The sequence below is a fragment of the Equus przewalskii genome, chromosome 9, assembly GCF_037783145.1.
Source record: "Equus przewalskii isolate Varuska chromosome 9, EquPr2, whole genome shotgun sequence".
In the NCBI taxonomy this organism is placed as follows: domain Eukaryota; kingdom Metazoa; phylum Chordata; class Mammalia; order Perissodactyla; family Equidae; genus Equus; species Equus przewalskii.
The window spans coordinates 13,511,994-13,529,664 of record NC_091839.1 but is presented as its reverse complement, the minus strand read 5'-3'; the positions used below and the strand labels follow the sequence as shown (position 1 = coordinate 13,529,664).

The 17,671-nt window shown below is 43.6% G+C and overlaps 1 protein-coding gene across 1 annotated transcript in view; it reads left to right on the top strand.

The window, feature by feature from the left end:
• The first annotated feature begins 3,914 nt into the window (after positions 1 to 3,914).
• CXCL17 (C-X-C motif chemokine ligand 17) overlaps positions 3,915 to 17,671 on the top strand; it is a 39,744-nt gene continuing 25,987 nt past the window's right edge. Inside the window, exons 1-3 of the mRNA XM_070558010.1 lie at positions 3,915 to 3,994; positions 7,027 to 7,146; positions 7,846 to 7,940. The gene's annotated coding sequence lies outside the window, so the exon portion shown is untranslated. The remainder of the gene's footprint in view (positions 3,995 to 7,026; positions 7,147 to 7,845; positions 7,941 to 17,671) is intronic.

Sequence of the window (17,671 nt, the reverse complement as noted above, 5' to 3'; positions counted from 1 at the left end):
AGTAATACAACTGAAATATTTATCGACAAAATGATTTGATGTCTGGGATTTGCTTCAAGATACTCCAGGTTTGGAGATGAGGGTATAGCTGAAACAAGATTGGCCATGAAGTAATTGCTGAAGCTATGAGATGAGTACACGTAGATTCATTATATGATTAGCTTAACTTTTGCACATGTTTGAAATTTTCCAGGAAAAAAAGTCCTTGCTCTCCAGAAGCTTCTAAGACAAGGAGTCAGATATTCCAACAAATAAACACTACACAGTTAAAAAAAAAAAAAAAACATAAAGTGATTGCCCAGGGGGTATGCAGAAGGAGTCAGAAGATGTCACAGGAGCGTCCTCCCTTGACCAGAGTCTTTAAGGAAGAGTGTCCCAGGCACAAGGGCAGCCCAGTGGTATAAAGTCACACAGATGGGCAGCAGCAGAGCTTCCACACACTCTCCGGATGACTTATGAGAGGCCATGTTACCCAAGAGCATGTGTTCCAGAGCCAGACCACCTGTGCTGGAGTTCCTGCTCCTGAATCCCCACTGTGAGACTTCAGGCAAGCTATTTGTAATGTCTCTGGGCCTCAGATTCTTTACCTAGAAAACGCAGATTATAACAATACATACTTGAGAGCAACTCTATATGATAATTGACCACAGTATTTCGAGGAATGAGAGAACTTTTGGAAAAAACATAGAGCCACCCAGGACAACTACTTTTTGAGGTGCCAATAACAATATATACTTGAGGGGTGTTGTCAAGAGTCAACGAGTTAATCTGGGTATAAAATGCCTATAAGACAGTGGGTGAGCAATAAACGTTATCTGTTAGTAGTGGCGGCAGTATCCCAGCCCACAATACCACACATATTGAAAATCTCATCTGATTCCTATTAGTCACTGAACTTGTCTTTGTCAGACTGCAACACTTGTAAAGCAGGGACAGTGTCTTACTTATCTCTGTATCCCCAGAACCTAGCCTAAGGCCTTGCTCATAATAGACACTGATCAGGCAACTCTTCTTTCAGGCAGCAGGGGAGGGACCACCAGAATCCTCTGTCTAGTCCATCACGATTCCCCTATGGATTATACCCTCAACTCCTACAATTCTTTGGCTTCTGTTAGCTTCCTTCCTTGTTTCCACCTCCTCTCTTACTCTGCTCCAGAGATGTACATTCACTAACGGTGCTCTCTGGCCCCGTCCCTGGCAGGTGTTCCAGTGCCTCCATTCTCTCTCCCCACAGCTATATTATCTAAACAACCTCTGCATCACTTATTCTGAGATTAACAAAGGGTGAAGGGAGACTGAATTTCTAGAACATTGGCCTCATACCTATTTGTGAGAAGTAGAATCCTCTGGAAAAGAGAAAAGCAGGTAAGATGGTAGCCAGAACATAAAGCCTTCACACCTAGCCGCATCTTTGAGGAATCCTGTAGACATATTTGTACAATCAGCTAGCATCTCGCTGGGGTTTTGGGGGGGTGGTGCAGAAACTGCTAGGGAGGAGAGGGAGGCATGATGGGGAGGGAGCCCAGCTTTATGTTGTTTTTGCTTTTGAAACTTCAAGGTTTCATTCCCCCTCAACTAGTAAACATCCTCATTTTCCGCCAGAGCAGAGAGGAAGAGAGGAAGAGAATATGAAGATCCAGAGCCTGAGAACTGAGAAGATACGAAGCCACAGATGGCTAGACTCTAAAGATAAAGTAGGAAGGTCAGATACAGGTCTCTCTCAAATCACAACTCTCTGTAAAAAATGCCCTCTGCCCTGAGCAGCAATGTGGGGCTGGAACATGATTCACGTCTCCCCAAGAGGGAGAACTGCTGGTAAAACATTAACTAACTCCCCAGTAACAGAAGGAAATGGAGCCCCTGAAGTACCTCTCCCTACCCATTCTCCCCAAGTTTCCTCTGACAAGTGGACAATTCAAGACTATGTCCCCAGCCCTAGGATTTGACGGTTCTTTTCTGCAAAAAAGGTTAGGGAGGAGATCACAAGGCAGAAATGGGACACTGGAGAGAACACAGTAAAAAGAGCAGCTTCAGCATGGTTTGTTTAAAGTCAAAGTCCTGTGGAGCACACCAATCTCACATCATTGCTGGACTCTCTATGACCACCAGCCTCACCACATATGTGGAGCCCCACCTGAACCCAGAACTCTTCTTGCCTGGAGACTACAGCAAAAATGGAAAAGAGGAACTGGGAACAGGAAGACAAATAAACAAAGTAGAGTTGTAGGCTCCCTAATTGTGATTACAAGGAAGTGAAACTGATCTTCTCATAGGGCTTAGACTGGTTTCGAGAGCAACTCTATATGATAAGTGGCCAAAATATTTTGAGGAATGAGAGAACTTTTGGAAAAAACATAGAGTCACTCAGGACAACTACTTTTTAGGTGTCCATGTTTACCTGGATATGATATACTTGTAAAAGGAATCCTATAACTCACGTGAATCTCGTAACTTTATTGTCTTAACTCACATAGGACCTAGGAAGAGTCTGACATGACGAGGAGTTTGAGCAGCAAGGGAAGAACAGGAAAAAACCAAGAGTATATATGGTGGCAGAGATGTGTGGAGAAGAGGAAAGAAGAGCCAATGAGAACAGTAATACAAAAGGAACAATAAATGCCTGTCATAAAGACAGAGATGGAAGCAGTGAGTTAATTGTAGCTCAACTCAGCTAATAGACCCACTCCCCCACTCGAAGCTTTCCTGGATACCTCTGTCACACAGCCCTGTGTGGTCCAGCAGTGGGGTGGAACAGGAGTGGAAATGGGCAGAAACAGACACTAAATTCTCCCACTTCCATTTAAACCCAAGAAACGCTTTATTATCCTACACAGGAGAATTAAACTTTGTACATTCACTGGCTACTTTACACTAGACAAAGAAATTTGATTGTCAGTTCTTCAAAGAACCAGCTGTACAACTTGCCTATTGCTAAATTAACAAATTAAAGAGCAAGAGCTATTAGTGTTTATGTGTTTGTGAGCTTATTCTCTAAAGCAACCTCTCTTCTTAAGAATCCTAAGGTTTCCATATAACTCAGCAATTCCACTCCCAGGTATATACCCAAGAGAAATGGGTACCCAAGAACTTGTACACAAATGTTTATAAGCAACATTATTCGTAACAGCCAAAAAGTGGAAACAACCCAAACGTCCATCAACTGATGAAGGGATAAAAAAACTGGGGTCTATGGTGGAATATTATTTGGCAATGAAAAGAAATAAAGCACTGATACATGATGCAACATGGATGAATCTTGAAAATATTATGCAAAGTGAAAGAAGCCAGTCACAAAGACCATACATTATACGATTCCATTTATATGAAACATCCAGAATAGGCAAATTCATAGAGACAAAAGTAGATTAGTGGTTTCCAGGGGATGGAGGGAGGAGATGGTGGGGGAATGGGAATGAAGAATGGTCGCTAATGGGTACGGGGTTTCCGGGGAAGAGGGGAGTGATGAAAATGTTCTAAAATTGATTGTGGTGATGGTTGCACAATTCTGTGACTATACTAAAAACCACTGAGTTATACACTTTAAATGGATGAATTGTATGGTATATGAATTATAGCTCAATAAAGCTGTTGTAAAAAAAAAAAAAAAGAATCGTAAGGCCTAGATAAGGCTTATATCAGCTGGCTGGAGTTTAGATTTAGCTTTAGTATCCCATAAGCCCATTAAGACCCATAGCCAGCTTGTAAAACGGCAAAAACACGAAATTTTGCTTTGATTTTATTAAAAAACCTGACATCAAGGCCTTGATCTCATCTCTGCTCTCTCTCAACCACCTCCATCACTTGTTCAATTGGTTTAATGAGAAACGTGTACAAAGTAGCTATGATAAATCATTCATTGATAGCACAAATATTTACTGAGCATCTATTATGTGACAGGTACTTTTCTAGGCCCCAGGAATTCAACTATGAGACATGGAGTCCCTCCCTACAAGATGCTTACAGTACATTCACCAGGTGGTCTCAGGAGAGCATGGTAAGTGCTACAAAAGGTGTGAGCGTGTGGTACCGCAGGATCATAAACTGGGGTTAGTGTGTTAGCGTAGGATTACAGAAAAAGTAAGCTTTAAACCAAGGCCTGAAGGGTAACTAAAACTGACAGGAAAATAAAGAGGCATGAAGGGGTGTTCCAGGCAGAGTAAGAACAAAGTCCCCAACACTATAGAGAGCAGGGACATTTAAGGAATTAAAGTAGTGTGGTGTGACTGTAGTATAAAGTGTAAGAACTGGGGTGGGATGATGGGCAGGACTGGTACAGGTGAAACTGGAGAAGACTGAGGTGTTTTAAATTTGTGACATGACAAAAACTTGGGAGCCATGCTGAAGAGACCAAATGCATCATGGGAGCAATACAGGAAGATTAAAGGACTTTAATAATGGAAAAAGATATGATCAGAATTTTGTTTTCTAAGACAACTCTAGCTGCACTGTGGACCATGAATTAGAGGGGGCATGGAATTACACTGAAGGCAAGGAGGGGATTCAAGGAGAAGACCATTGCAGTGATCTAGAGAAGGAAATGGTGGTGGCTTGAATCAGTAGTGTGAGTAAGGTTGGAAAAAGGAGTGGACAGGTTAGAGAGATATTTAGGAGGCAGCATTGTGAAGCCTCAGTGACTGACTAGATGATGGAACGACAAAGGGAGGACTCAAGAACGTGGCCAGGTTTCTGGCAGAGATCACTGTGGGTACCAGCCACTAAAAATATATCTATATTTTTAAAGAATCAGGTTTGGAGGTAAGATAAGTTCAGTTTGGGACATGTTGCATATTCAAAGGCAGATATCCAATAGACAGTTAATATATACAACTCAAGAGAGAGTGATTACAAATGAAGCCACAAAGGGCCCGGTGAATATACATAGGAAGAGAAGAGGGCACAGGACAGAACTCTTAAGACCACTGACACTTATGGGATGTGCAGATCAGAGGAGGTGGCCAAACTGAAAAGGAACGGCCAGACTGGTGGGAAGCCACAGAGTGAGGGCCATGGCAACAGTTCCAGAATGAACAGTGGTCAACAGTAGGGAGTGCCTGTGACATCAGGTAAAACAAAGGTGAGAAGGGTTTATCATACTTGGGGACAATGTCACCATCAGAGACCTTGGTTACAGAAGTTTTGATTGTATGATGACAGGAGGAAAAAATCAACTCCTCAGTGCTGAGGAGTAGATGGGAGATAAGTACATCGAGATAGTGACTGAAAACAACTCTTTTAAGAAATTTGTCTATAAAAAGGAAGAAAGTGATAGAGTGGAAGTCAGAGCATGAGAAATAGGGTTCAAAGGAGAATTTTTAAAATATAAAAAAGATCTAAATATATTTAAATATTAAAATAGATGCAGGGAGTTTGTAGTTTTCTTTTATAATCATGATCTTTCCCCTAAATTCGCCCCTCCTTCCCACAGGAAACGTGGAAGGAAGATCTATCCTATCATATGCTAGGTGCTAAGTACTTTAAGCCAGAGCAACTTCACTGCAGACTTGACTTACCAACATCTTCTCAAACAGGAAGCCTCTAATATCTCATTAAAATCTGCTCTCATACCCAGTCTTTTCTCCATTTATGGCCACACATGACATAAAACTACTGATTTTCTCATCATCTTTAAAATAGTCTCTATTCTTCTAAAATGGGCCCTTTAAAACCATAAGTATTTGCTAACTTACAAAGATTCAATGGAGACATGCAAATGGTTGCCCTCTTTCTCTCTTCTTGTATCAGCAGTAGAATCTCCATTGCTACCTCAGCGGGAGTGCTTATTTGATGTTGTTTTTAGAGGAGCTGTGGTTTCAGAGGTGGAAAGGGGAAGAATGCGTCAAGGCAGTAAGTGCATAGGAGGTGCTGACCCTAAGACTGACCCCAGGAAGGTGATCCTGCCTGCCCATTGGGCAATTACTCAGAGATAGCACCCTCACTCTGCCTAAAATTCTCACCCCACTTTATTAAACTACTTGATATTTCATCCAAGTCATTTGGCAAATGATTCTGAGAAGGTTACAGAACTTTCAACCATAAATGAATCACTCGAACAGTCAGACTGCTTTTCCCCGCCACCTGCATCCAACCTACCACACTGAGTTGGGAGCTTTGATGGAGCACGGTTGGAAAGAGGACTCAACAGCAAGGAAAACTGGGGGCTTAAGTGAGGAACAGGGTTGCCTAGGTCAGGTATTACTGTGGAGGGCTAACGGAAGCATTGAAGTCCTATGTGCCTGAAGTATTGGAAAAGGGAGAAGAGCACAGATGAAAAGGTATCAAAGCTAAGCATCATTTTTAAAGTGTGCGTCATGTTAATTGAGTTCCAGGAAAGGTAGATAAAACTCTTTTCCTTCCTCTAGAATATTTCTAAAATCCTGACGCTAAGTGTATTTGGTCAGAGTTCTCCAGGGAAACAAAACCAATAGGATAGATAAATATCTAGATAGATAGATAGATAGATAGATAGATAGATAGATAGATATACGGAAAGAGACTTACAAGGAATTGGCTCATGTGATTATAGAGGCTGACAATTCCCAATCTGCAGGGTGAGTCAGAAAGCTAGAGACCAAGGAGAGCCAATGGTGTAGTTTCCGTCTGAAGGACAGCAGGCTCAAGACCCAGGGGAGCCAATGTTTCAGTTCAAGTCTGAAGGCAAGAAAAAGCATGTCGATGAAGCCCACCTGTATTAGGAAGGGCAATCCGCTTTACTCAGTTTATTGATTTAAATGTTAATCTCATCCAAAAACATCCTCACAAAAACACCCAGAATAATGTTTGACCAAATATCTGAGGACCCCATGGTCCAGGCCAATTGACACATAAAATTAACCATCACACTCAGTTAGTAATACAGTTCAGCCACATAGTTCATTCAACATTTACAAGGTCCTGGCTATGGAATATGCAGAGCTAAATTATTTATATATGATAACCCGTTTATAATTCTAGTAGATAGCATGTAGTACCATGAGGGGGTCTAAAAGTTGAGATGTTTGAGGTAGTGAGAGACTATTTCTTCCACAGCGTTCCATAGGAAGACTGTAACATTTCAGCAGGGAATTGAAGGATGATGATAATGGCATAAAGGAGGAGGATATTCCTAATGAAGAAAAGAAACAAAAGACAAAGAATCAGGAAAAAGTGGTGAGTCATCTAGTTCAACCGCAGTTTAAAGTACGAGAAACGAAAGGCCTTTGTATAATGGTAGGTGATAAAGGGAACCCAGAGCTTCCCAATCTCCCTAATAGGACTTTCTAAGAACCTACAACCTGTGGCCCAGAACCTTCCTGAAATTGTTGCAGTTCAACTGCTAAATATTTCTGAGAAGTAACTTACTTCCCATTCTGCTAACTTCTCCCATGTCCTAGAGTTCCTCTCCTTCTCAGGCCTTAGATATGTTCAGTATCCCATTAGGCTACAGATTTCAAAGGTTTCAGGGGGCCAGCCTAGTGGCGTAGTGGTTAAGTGCTTGTGCTCTCCTTCTGCAGCCTGGGTTTTTCAGGTTCAGATGGGCATGGATCTACACACCGCTCATCAAGCCGTGCTGTGGCAGCATCCCACATACAAAAAACAGAGGAAGACTGGCACAGATGTTAGCTGAGGGCCAATCTTTCTCACCAAAAAAAATAAAAGTAAAATAAAAATAAAAAATAAATGAAAGGCTTCTGAAGGGAAATCAGCACCTAACTGAACTATACAACATATTTCACGAAACATATTTCAAATCCAAAACAATGAATTTCAAATTCACAAAACAAATATCTAGCATCACCTACTATGTAACATGCTGTGAAAAGTCCTGGGAATACAAAAATGAATAAACACACGTTTCCTGCCCTAAAGGAACCCACTGTCTACTTTGGAAGAAAGACTCATCACAAGATGGAGAACGTCTTTGGAGACATCTTGAGAAGGGTCATGCAAAAAATATCTTCAAGGTCAGTTCTAACCTGGAAAGCAATTTTGCCTGGCTTGTGACCACAGGAAAAAGGGTACCAACCTTACTTTCAATCAGTGCTCAGTGGCCACATGATATGATAAACAATACAGATGAACATCCAGGTGGAAGAGATGAGTGGGGCAAGGTATGAGGGAAGGGGAGCAGAGCTTCCATGCCTCTCCAGGCACGCCACTCTCTGAGCACCTCCATGCGTTCACCAACCTGGAAGCTCTCCAAGACAAAAAGGATCAACAAGCTGTCCTCTTGGGTTTTTATGGACGCTTATTACATAGGTATGATTGACTAAGTCATTGGCCAATGGCCATTGATTCAACCTCAAGCCCCCTTCCTCTCTCTGAAAATCAGGGGGTGGGACCAAAAGTTCCAATCCTCTGATCACATGGTTGGTTCTCTTGGCAACCAGCCCCCACACTGGGTTGGGTCCAAAAGTCACCTTTGTTAACGTAAACAAGAAATGTCAAAGGTTTCAGAAGCTGTGAGCCAAGAACTGTGGACGAAGACCACATATATATGAGAAACATATTTTGGTCAACTGAATGACCAAATATATATTTCTTATAAATCACAATATCCCAAGCACTAAAACTCTGTTTTTATTCCCATTAGTTTACCAGTGCCTAATATAATGCTTAGCATCTAGTAAGCATTCAGGAAACTAAATACTTATTGAGGGATTGAATGAATGAATGAATGAAAAGTTACTGGAATCCACGTGTGAGACACATGGAAAAGACTTCAATTTAATAAATATTTATTGGGTACCTACAATATAAGTAGGATCTTGCCAGATACTTTCAAAATCAGGAATAAAAATTCCGTTTCTATCCTTAAGTTGCTTTCAGAGGAGCATGAGAAATTACATATGTAATCAGATAAAGAACAAGGCATAAGCATTATTTACAATAGCCAAGACATGGAAGCAACCTAAGTGCCCATCAACAGATGATTGAATAAAGAAGATGTGGTGTATATATATACAATGGAATACTGCTCAACCATAAAACAGAACAAAATGGTCCCATTTGCAACAACATGGATGGACCTTGAGGGAATTATGTTAAGTGAAATAAGCCAGTTAGAGAAGGACAATCTCTGTATGAGTCCGCTCATGCAAGGAATTTAAAAATGTAGACAAAGAGAACAGATTAGTGGCTACCAGGGGAAAGATGGGGTGGGGGGTGGGCACAAAGGGTGAAGGGGGGGCACCTACAACACGACTGACAAACAATAATGTACAACTGAAATTTCACAAGATTGTAACCTATCAACTCAATAAAAATTTTTTAAAAAAAAGAACAAGGCATAATGACAACACAATCGTGCTATTAAAGTTATAAAAAGGGCTAGGGGATGGCCATGGCCATCACCACCTGCTCTCTAGAGTTGCTCTTCCAACCACCCTAGTTATGCTTGGGTGGAAAAATCTTTCCTGCTTAGTTCAGCCAAGACTGAATAATTTTTCAGTAGGGACCAAGAACAAGAAAAAATATATAAAAGAATTTTTTAAAAAGACAGCAATTTTCAACCAAGGATAACTGAAGCCTAACCAGAGAATCCTCACTGCACACCACGTGGCAGGTTTAAACTTGCTTGGACAACAGATCCAGGCTCCTCAGGACCCTAACCAGCTTGCCAAGGGTCTGGCCTGACCTTCTTTTCACTCCCTTTCACTAAACCCTGGGCAACACTGGATGGAAGCAAATCCTGACCACTAGGAGAGGAGAGCCCTTCTCTTCCTGCCCTCTAGGCTCCTCTCCTGACCTTTACCCTGACCTGAGCACAATCGGAAGCAGCCTCCTTTGCCCTACATAGAGAACACTCCAATTTCGAGACCATGGAATTTCTTCTGCTGCCTGAAACTCACCTTTTTTCCGTCTTTTTTTCTTTTTTTAAAAAAAAACACCTCTCTGGAATATACGCCTTGGCCTGGTCTTTGTCCAGGATTGTTCTATCCTTTAAGAGCAACATCTGGGCCAAGCTCCAACGGCACGTTCCATCTTCCCAAGGTCTTCCTCATGGCCACCCTTGCCAAAACAATAGAAAACAGGTTCTTTTCCCATTTCAAAACCCCTTACTCCAACTCATATAATGCCAATGGAATTAGAGATAATTCTAACAACTTTGGGGAGAACACTTTACAATATTTATTAAGCGCTCAAGTAACTCCTTTGACCAAATGATCTGTTTGCTTTCAAAAATATAGCCCAGGAAATAACTAGAAATGCAAAACAAACAGTGCAAAAATACGTTTATCATAGCAATATTTAAAAGAGGAAAAAATTGGAAATAATCCAGATGTTCAATAATAGGGAAATTATTGTTATGCATTATCCATTAATATAATGTTATACATTTTCTAAATGTTTGTTAAAATTTTAGTAATATGAAAACAGCTCATAACAAGTGAGAAAAATCAGTATACAAAGTTATAGATGTAGTATGATCTCAATAAGAAGAAAAATAGGCCAAAGAAAAAGTCTAAATATATCTATGTCTCCAGGAGGTGCCATTAGGGGAATGTTTTCCTCTACTTTACAAAATTTCTATAATAAGCTTATATTGCTTTTACAATCAGCAAAAATATTTTTTCTTAAATATATGTCCTCTTGTGGACCTCAAATTAGTGTAGTACCTGATGCATATTAGGCACTTAATAAGTGTGTGTAGAATTAATTAAGAGAAGAAGTGAGCCCCTATTTGTTGTCCGAGGAACATGAAGCATAGACAGTTAACTACACTGAGAATGAGGAAGCCTAGATCTGAGAGACCCTGAGAAATTATGGCCTCTCCTCATCCATAAAATGGAGGGAGCCCCTGCCTAACCTCCCTCAGGAGACTGGTGAGAAGCAAATGAGACAATGCCTGTGAAACTAGTTTGTAAACTGGAAATCTCTACACACGTAAAAATGTAAAGACGGACAATAAGGAACTCCTGTTATTTTTATTCTTCCCGGTTTACTGCAGAATAGGAATGATATACACCTGAAGCCCACCGAATAATCACTCCTTTCCTGGAACAGCTGACCAATTTCCCCACTTCTCCAGGTGCCCCAAGAACGGGTGTCTCCTGGCGAGGAATCTTGCAGAACTCAAATTATTATAGATTTATAACATCAAAGTCCGTAAAACATACAGGAAAGATCTTCCCCACCCACACCTGGACTCTCTTACAAGCGGCAGAAAGAAGCTTCATGCTTGACATTGCACTGGCTTCCTAAATACTCCCTCTGCCTCCAGTTTCTCCCTTCCACCCAATTCTGCACTTTCTCATCAAAATAATCTCCTCTATCACAGAATCACAGACTCCTTAGCTACAGAAACTCCTTTATAATCACATGGTCCAAACTCCTTACTTTAAAGATGAGGGATCCAAGACCCAGAGAGGTTAAAAGAATAAGTGACTGAATCAAGGTCATAATATTAATGCCATTTCCCTCCTCAAAAATCTTCAGATAAACCCCAAAATCCTTAGGGTGGCATTCAAAGCCCTCACAACAGCCCCAACCTACCTATTGAACCTCATCTCCCTCTAGTCTGCCCCACAAACCCCTGGTTCCAGTCCAACAGTTTTCTTCTCCATCCCCTGAACTTATGCTGCTTGGCCTCATCTCAGACGCTTTTCTGAATGCCCCTCCAACTTCCTCTCCAACCGTTGCACATTCACAAGGGACACCTGTTCAGGAAGCCTTCTGTGACCAGCTTAGCCCACAGGGCAGCTCTCCGACCTCTGAACTCCCAAAGCTCTCACTGTCCGTTACACCTGCTGACCTGTGTTATAGAGCATGCGGTCCTGATGCTGTGATCTATGTTCACCTGTCTTACTGCTTCTCCCCCTACCCAGACTATAAGCTCCTTAAAGATTAGGGACTGTATTTTCTATTTCTCCACATCCCCCACTACACCCACCGTGGCTCACAACATTTACTGAGCACCTACAGCATGTAAGTTGCTGCTCTAGGGGCTTCATGTATGTTATTGCACTTGATCCTCACAATTTTCCCACAGATGAGAAAACTGAGGCTCAGAGAAGATGAATAAATAACCAAGGTCACACAACTAAACAGTGGCTGAGCCATCCTGGGAATCCAGGTCCCTCAGCCTCCAAAAGCCTTCAGCCATGAGCCACGCTCCCTCTAGCCCAGCCAGCGCCTGGCGTGGTGCAGGTGTGCTGGAACTGCTGACTGCTGACCGAGCCGTTCCCAGGGCCCGGTGGAGAGCCAAGGTACACATGACAGGAAAACAGAGCCAGCCTGATACTCCCTCCTCTGAAGCCCACATCTGGATTTCCCTGGGCCCCTGCAGGGTCTCCTTAGCTCCCTGGCTTTAACCCTGTGCCAATTTAGGCAGCAGCCCCACTCTGTTCCACAGGTAGCTTCCTTGGGAGCCCTGATCAAATGGTAAGACATCAGGAAATAAACAGGCAGATTCCTCTGAAGCAGAATCAGAAAAGTGATTCTTAAGCAACAAGCTCGCTGGGAGGGAGCCCCTCCCTATGGCCACCCAGTTTCAGCTCCTGTGTTTTCCTCTCAGGGCCTGTCAGGCAACTTTGGGATGGCAGGGACAAGACTTTGCCAACAAGCCCTGTCCTACAGAGTTAGATTGGAAGAAGCCCTGATACTGCGCAAAGCCCGATGTCAGCAGGAGGACCCATCTCTCTGCCTCATCCTGACCCAGGGCCACATCTTTCACATGCTCACATGGAAGCAGGCTTCTCAGCTCTGGTGGTAACAGCTACCATTTACTCAGTGCCTACTATACCCAGTGCTTCAAATGCTATTCTCAATTCATTCCTGTTAACATTCTGTGAACTACACAGTCTAGTGCAGTAGTTAAGGGCACAGGCTCTGGGGTTGGACTGTCCAAGTTCAGAATCCCAGCTCCACCACTTACAAATTACATTAACTTGGGCCTGCTAAATAACCTCTCTGTGCCTCAGTTTCCTCGTCTGAAAGATGAAAACTACACTAGTACTTATTTCCTAGAAATGTATGAGCATTAACTGAATTAATAAGTGTAAATGCTCAATACATGTTGCTATTATTACAACTATTATGTGGGCATCGTGTCCATTTTACAGATGAAGCAACTGAGTCTTAGGGAGCTTACGTCACTTGCCAAGGTCACACAGTTAAAAAAGGACAAAGCGAGGCCTTAAATCCAGGTCTGCTCTACCTGACTGCAAAGGCATGTGGACCTAACACATCCTGATGCTTGAAGCCTCTCTTCTCTCTGTCTCTGTCTCTCTCTATCTCTGTTTTTCTTTCTCGTTAAACTGTACTTAGGGAGCATCTAGGCTGGTAAAAGAGCTACAATAGGACCCAGGTTAGAATTAAATTCCCAGGGTCATCCTGGAGAAGTAGAAATGTGCAGGGCCCAGGGTCTACCCTAAGAATGGGAGTCTGGAAAAACTTCACTCACCCCATCCCCACTCATTTGACTCAAGTGACATCAGGCTAAAATGAATATCAAAGGCAGTACTGAAGGGAGAAAGAAGTCACAAAAGGGCATCACGAAGCCTTAGCAGAATGGGTTTTCAACAGAGAGGGGGAATCTCACCCCAGTTCACTTAGTGCCTCAGCGTGGTGGAGAGGATGCTGTATTGGGGAGGGGATACGAGCTGAGTATGGGAGCCTTAGAAAAAAGTTGCTCAGAGCATTGTTGTGCATCTGTCTCTCTGCCCCACCCTTAGCTACTGCCCAATCTCTGAATGGAGTGAAGTAACCACAGTTCCCCAGAGACAATTCCACAAGGCCTCAAATTGCCCTGCCTGCTCCTGCTAATGTTCTTTTTTTTTTTAAAGATGGGCCCTGAGCTAACATCTGTTGCCAATCTCTTTTTTTTTTCTTCTCCCCAAAGACCCCCAGGACATAGTTGTATATCCTAGTTGTAGGTCCTTCTGGTTGTGCTATGTGGGACACCGCCTCAGTACAGCCTGATGAGTGGTGCTAGGTCTGTGCCCAGGATCTGAACCAGCAAAACCCTGGGCTGCCAAAGCTGAGCGCACAAACTTAACCACTTAGCCATGGGGCTGGCCCCAGTGCTAATGTCCTTAAAAGTAGCTAACAAATCCTGTTTCCAGTCCCTCAAGGAAATACACTCAATCTCCATCTCTGGGAGTGCTGGAGGGCATGCTCTCGTAGCCTGAGGAGCCAAGAGACGAGCTGAGGGACCACCAGAGCTGCCATCCTCACCACACTACCTACCACAGCATTCCTTAAGGAGCCCAGTTTCCTACTTCCCATGGTCACTGTGCACCTGAAAAGGAGAGTTAGAAAGTGCAAGGGCTGGACCCCGGCCCCACTCTCCTCCATCAGCCACTCCAGCATCTCACCTCACACATCTGGTTCTGAAAATCCCAAAGGCTACTAGTGAGACAGAGATGGATGCTGAGTGAATTAGGCCCAGAAAGTCTTGTTCAAGAAAAGACCAAATATTAGCTCCTGAGGATAATGATTGCTTTCATTTATCTTTGAAAATTCAGCACCTGGCACTTGGTAGGCAGGTGACAGTATCAGTGAAATTAAATCATTTTTAAAGGTCAGAATGTCTAAATATTGGATAGAAACAAGCCACAAATTTGACCTGTTTCCTGCTTGTCAATGTGTCTCTAATCTTCTCAGAACAGGACAATATCTCTGCCACAGAAGCTCTCAAATTCTCTGGGTCCTACTCACAAATCCAAAGGTGGTGATCGCCAAACAATCAACAACTAATTTCTGAGAACTGACCTCAGACTGTTTGGAAGGTCTAGTGTTTCATCCTCCACCTGCCCACACCTTCATACATTACACACCCAAAAATAAAACAAGGTGAATTTCAGACCAGATTAAGGAAATTTCTAACATCTTTTCAATAAGCGATCTGACAACACAAGTTACCAGTACATTGCACAAAAGCAGAAATACAAAGAGAGTAACTCCAGCCCCTGAATCACTTCCTCTCAGCATCAACAGCCATTGACCACACACTCTGACCCACATGCACACACCCAGACACAGGTAATACACTCACAAACATGCATAGCACCCACTCTAAAGTCTTAAGTGGCTGCAACATACAGGACATTAGGACACCGCACAGGTTCACATATGTGTTATGTCGGCCCCCAGACAATATTAAGAATATAACCCCACCCCCCCCTTCACCAATATGAATGCTGGGAGCATGCACATGTGTCTCTTTGTGCCCTGTGTGTTCTCTCAGGCTCTATGGGGAAAGAGGAAAACATGAAGCAGAGACCCCAAAGGCTATGAGAGTTTCCTGCTGTTTGTTTCAGGGACCCACAGGCAGGAAACAGCCAGGAAAGTTATCAAACAATCATAATCCACTCCAGAAACTGAATGTGATGCTCAGGGGTAGGTTGTGGAGGAGGGGGGAGAACAGGGAGGGAAGTCCCATCAAACCAAAACATGAGAAGTCTGTGAGATGGCAGGGAAACTACCAAGCAGGTCCCCCTTCCCCAGGGCCCAGGGGACCCCAGGCTCCAGAGACTCTCCTCACCATACCAACGCTGGGCATCTTCAGGCCACTGAAACACAGAGCTGTGCAAGAAGAGACACAAACGGAACTCACTACCTGCTCATTTGGGGGAAGGCAGGCACATGAGACAGAAATAAAGAAGAAGCATCCAGGGCTCTGCCACACCTGTCCCCGCCTCCCTGCTGCTAATCACAGAAGCAGAACTTGAGAGCAAGAAGGAACACGCACGATTAACTTACCCAAATCCAACAATTTTCAGATAAGAAAACTCAAGCGCAGAGTGGGCGAGTGACTTTCCTGAGGTAACGAAGGAAACTGGTAGCTTAGCTGACACAGAACCAGCTCTCCTCACTCCCAGCCCAGGGCCCTCCCCACACCTCTGGACCTCCCCAAGGCCACGGTGTGTGAACAGCCCAAAAAGTGAGCTGTATAAAACTCACTGTTGTGCTCACTCAAGGCAGAGAGTGTAAGTGGATCAGCCCTGCAAACCTGTCAGTGGATGAGAGAAAGATTCACATTTCCTCCTGTTTATCGGCATCACCTGGCTCCAAGCTCTTAGGGAGATTAACCCTCCATTTCAGAAAAGACGTGGACATGTGCAGACCACCACTGTGGGTGACAGGATTTCCACTTCACACCCCAGGCTGCAACTCCACTCTCCTCATCACACTCTCAGCATGAAGCAGCTAAACTTCATGGAAAGCTCCCCCTCCATGTGAGAGCCTGGCTGGGCTTGAGAGGAACCACAGAGCAACTGCTCCTCTCCCAGGGTGCGTCCCCCACTGAGCACCGAACCACACCATGTTCCCCTGCCCTCCCCTGTCTCTGTCCCTCCCAGGTGGTAAGCCACGCAGGGCACAGGCAGAGAAGTGAAACCCACCCCTGTTGGGGAGTGGGCGGGGTGAGGTTATAGAGGGGAGAGGAGCAAATGAAGGGAGAAAGGAAAATGTGAATAAAAGATACTCTCAAAATGCCTCCTCCAGCATTAATGTCAGCATGACTTCACCCACTCTCAGAATGGAATGCACCCCTCCAATAGCCCAGATGAAGAAAGCAGCATAGACTATATTGTCAACTTCACCAAGGAACAAGACCCAAACTGCAGGTGGGGACTAGCCAAGTTTCCAAGATTCCATTGCCTTCCAGAACCCAGACACCCAGCCCCAACTCAATAAGTCTCAAATATCAGTGTTTGAGAAATTCTGCTTTCAGCTGGTCTAAGGTGAGACCTATAGATCTCAATTTCCTCTTTCTTTCTCTCTTTCTCTGTTTCTCTTTCTCTTTCTTTCTCTCTCTTTCTTTCTCTCTCTCTCTCTCTCTTTCTTTCTCTCTCTCTCTCCCTCCCTTTCTTTCTTTCTTTCTTTCCTTCTTTCCTCCCTACCTCCTTCCTTCCTTCCTTTCTTTCTTTCTTGAGGAAGATTGGCCCTGAGCTAACATCTGTGCCAATCTTACTCTATTTTGTATGTGGGATGCCACCACAGCATGGCTTGATGAGCCATGTGTAGGTCCACACCCAGGATCCAAACCAGTGAACCCTGAGCCCCCGCAGCAGAGCACGTGAACTTAGCCACTATGCCACGGGGCCAGCCCCTAGACATCAATTTTTAACAAACATCCTAGGTAATTCTGATACAGATGATCTGAGGACCACTCTACAAGAAGTCCTACCACATCACTTCCCCACCTGACTGCTGAGAGATTAAGAGCACCTGCTATGAAGTCACCCAGACAGCCTGGCTTCAAATTCTGGCTCTAACACACGAGCTGCAAGGCCCCAGGCAAATGAGTACACCTTAGCCCCTCATCTGTAACATGGGGCTAATAAAAGTACCCACCGCATGTGTTGTTGTGAAGATCAAATGATGTAATCTAGTTATTTAAAGTGTTTAGCACACTGCCTGGCATGTAGCAAGTACACAGTATTTGTTGGCTATAACTTGTTCTATTAGTACACACTTAGTTGCACTAGTTGTCAGTTGTACGATAATTAGTAAGCACACCATGCTTTTTGGTTATTAGTATTTCACGTTGCAATGTCTACATATAAAACTCATTACTACCAGGAAACTGACAGGTCAAGTAACTTTTAAGCTACAAGGAGCCTGCCAAGGAGATTTCTAGCCTAGTAGCCTAGCTATTAGCTTAATCCTTCTAAGTTACCTCTTCCCCTTTGCCCTCCTAGTCTCACCCTTTCCCTTTCTTCCTTGTGGACACAGTGTTCTCAACAAA